Source organism: Protomyctophum bolini, assembly GCF_963924005.1.
Source record: "Protomyctophum bolini genome assembly, contig: SCAFFOLD_53, whole genome shotgun sequence".
NCBI lineage: Eukaryota > Metazoa > Chordata > Actinopteri > Myctophiformes > Myctophidae > Protomyctophum > Protomyctophum bolini.
Genome location: NW_027666051.1, coordinates 361,134 through 365,245, shown reverse-complemented (window position 1 = coordinate 365,245; position 4,112 = coordinate 361,134).

Here is a 4,112-nt window from a genome sequence, read left to right as displayed (position 1 = left end):
GAGCCTCTCTGTTCCCTCACACCTCTATGGAGCCTCTCTGTTCCCTCACACCTCTATGGAGCCATCAGGAGCCACCAGTAACCTGCTGTTCCAGAAACTCGCTGCTTTCGGGGTAGACGCATCACTGTTGTTTTAGCCGTGTTGTGTTCGTCACTGAGCGCGGACCCAACGTCGTTGCTGCCCTGCGCCGCGCGCGCCTACACAAGGCTCAACTGCAACGCACACACATGCTGAATGGCATCCGGTCAAGTGCATTTGCACCAGCTGTGATGTCTGAACTGATAACTAGTTCAAAGAAGTTGTTCAAATAACCCTAACCCCAAACATTCAGGTCTGCAGAACAGCTTGGACACGTCACTTAAAGGACCACTTCACCACTTTTCAAATTATTTCAAATTATGACCGATATCTGATCTCCGATTATTCTCAGGGTCACATCTGTCGATACTGATTCTGACCGATTCCGATATTATACAGAAATCAATAAAAAAACCTGTACTCTGTTTCCACACCTGAATGAGACACACATTAAATGCACAAAAATGTAAAGTTTATTTTTTACTTAAGATTTTTACATTTGATTTGGCTTTTGTTCTAGACCAGAGTTACTGGACCCTTTGATTTATATGTGTTTTTACATTTTTACATTTAAAAATAAATTGCTGGTGAAACCAGATTCAATAATTAGTTGCGATACCAATAATTGCTGTTATGGCCGATTACGATTATGCTACCGATTAATCGTGCATCTCCCCGGTGTTTTTCATCCAAAATATTTATAAAAATAAATCAAAAAAGGAATTTAAAAAATAAAGAAAAACACAGGGCACCTCACGTATATTGGGAGGGCAGGATGAGTCACCAAACAATAATAAAATAAATAAAATTAAGTTACAATGTGTTTGTATAGGAAGAGGGCGGGGCAACTAAAATCAATATGAAAGATCTAAACACTGAAAATCAAGCAACTTAAACACATATTGTCAGTGCCGTCAGGTAGAAATCTGACCCGTGTAAATGCAGGTTCCACACATCCATGGTCTCCATCATATATCCATGATTGTGATAATAATTATAATAACCAGTCCAGTATATTGGACTGCTGTAATCACTACAGTATTCCAAATATTAGCTTGGCCTCAACGTTTTGCGGCATGTGTGCACAACCAGTCTCTATAAAGACACTAAAGGAACATCCAGTCTCTATAAAGACACTAAAGGAACATCCAGTCTCTATAAAGACACTAAAGGCACATCCAGTCTCTATAAAGACACTAAAGGAACATCCAGTCTTTATAAAGACACTGAAGGCCAGGCAAAGGCCACTTCTGCCTTCAAAGTTCTCGTTTGAATATTTTCTAATTCCACCCAGTCCACCAGCCATCATAGTGATCATCATCCTCCCGGCCCCAGCCATCACTGTGATTATCATCATCATCATAATAATCATAATAATCATCATCATCATCATCATCATCATCAACATCATAATCATAATAATGATCCTTCCTCAGCCTGAGAGACACACAGTTGGGATTGAAAAGCACTTGGTGCATCTGGCCCACAGTTTTCCACGTGTTCGTCTCTTCGCAGTAGCGCTCAATCATTCCAGCGTCCCAGGTACTCCTATGTAAGAGAGAAGAAAGACCGATTAGATGTTCCAGAGATACCTATATGTACATGAAGAGAGAAGAAAGACCGATTAGATGTTCCAGAGATACCTATATGTACATGAAGAGAGAAGAAAGACCGATTAGATGTTCCAGAGATACCTATATGTACATGAAGAGAGAAGAAAGACAGATTAGATGTTCCAGAGATACCTATATGTACATGAAGAGAGAAGAAAGACTGATTAGATGTTCCAGAGATACCTATGTGTACATAAAGAAAGACCGATTAGATGTTCCAGAGATACATATATGTACATGAAGAGAGAAGAAAGACCGATTAGATGTTCCAGAGATACCTATATGTACATAAAGAAAGACCGATTAGATGTTCCAGAGATACCTATGAACGGGGGGGGGGGGGACATATAAAGAAAAGTGTTTTACAAATATCGGCCTCATTGCAGCGCTAAGCAACCGTTCTGTCTGAAGGTTTGTCGTTGGCATCCAGGGAATGTGCACAGCTTGGCATTGACCGGACCGACAGTGCCGGAGATTAGCTGTAGACGGACGGACACACAGACAGACGGACAGACGGACATTCATGGAGAAGCAGTGTCTTACTTGTCTTCGTAACCCCGTCCGAGTACGTAGATCTTTCCATCCGCCACCACCGCGCTATGCCAGTAGCGTCCGTACTTCATGGGGGCACACATGGTCCACTGGTTGGTCTCGGGGTTGAAGCATTCCACGGTGTTTTCTCTGATCGCAGAGCGCCCCTCTGTGATCGCAGAGCGCCCCTCTCTGATCGCAGAGCGCCCCTCACTGATGGCCTCGCTATCGGTCATCGTATTATGACGCCGACCACCTATAGATAAACACAAACTCATTCACTGCCAGAGCAATATATATATATATATATATATATACAGTATATAATTCATCCCCTGCCAGCGATTTTTCGGATTCATCGAATACACAATTTACAATTTAGGCATTTATCAGACGCTCTTAATCCAGAGCGATTTACATTAAGCAATAACAAAAAAGCATGGGAATACATCACATAAAAAGCATTTATCATGAAACATGCGTAAGCTAAGAAAGTAACGGTGGAATATCTATATAATGAAACTATACATATGAACTATACATAATACTACTATGCTATACATATGTACTATGACGTGCTATGACTACATACAATGCAATTCTAGTGCTGTCTACGTAACATGCTATAAGTCTGTATCAAATGCTATCTAAGAAAACACCTGTCCTTGGTTGTGGTGACGGATATTCTCCTCTCTCAAATATGAATATAATCAATCAATCAATCAAACATCTAAATACTGAATCCACGATAGAATTGCCTATATTTTTTTAAAGTGAAATATCTCTTTAATAACAGGTATGATACCTGTAACATAGATCTTTCCATTGAGAGTGCAGACAGCTGGTTGGTCACGTGGAATCTGCACTGGAGGCACATCTGTCCATACAGATGTTGTAGGGTTGTACTTGGCCACCTGGGGAGGATTTGGATTCCCATGACTTGGAGCGCCACCTAGGGCCAGCACACACACACACACACACACACACACACACACACACACACACACACACACTAATAATAGAATATATCGAGGCCAATTTTTTAAACCAATATTCAGATGTCATTTCTGAGGGATGTTAACAGCCCTAATTCACAATCAATATATGTGACCAATTTTGCCCGGCATAATTTCACCGAAAACCGAACACCAATGAAATAGAGATGTCCATCCACTGTATAAATGGGCCTGTTCCATACCAATAAAATAGAGATGTCCATCCACTGTATAAATGGGCCTGTTCCAAACCAATAAAATAGAGATGTCCATCCACTGTATAAATGGGCCTGTTCCAAACCAATGAAATAGAGATGTCCATCCACTGTATAAATGGGCCTGTTCCAAACCAATGAAATAGAGATGTCCATCCACTGTATAAATGGGCCTGTTCCAAACCAATGAAATAGAGATGTCCATCCACTGTATAAATGGGCCTGTTCCAAACCAATAAAATAGAGATGTCCATCCACTGTATAAATGGGCCTGTTCCAAACCAATGAAATAGAGATGTCCATCCACTGTATAAATGGGCCTGTTCCAAACCAATGAAATAGAGATGTCCATCCACTGTATAAATGGGCCTGTTCCAAACCAATGAAATAGAGATGTCCATCCACTGTATAAATGGGCCTGTTCCAAACCAATGAAATAGAGATGTCCATCCACTGTATAAATGGGCCTGTTCCAAACCAATGAAATAGAGATGTCCATCCACTGTATAAATGGGCCTGTTCCAAACCAATGAAATAGAGATGTCCATCCACTGTATAAATGGGCCTGTTCCATACCAATGAAATAGAGATGTCCATCCAGCGCCACCACTGCTGGGCCAGAATCACAATCACAATAGGCTGCCACGCCCACAGACTCCATGAGCTGCCAGGTGTTGGCT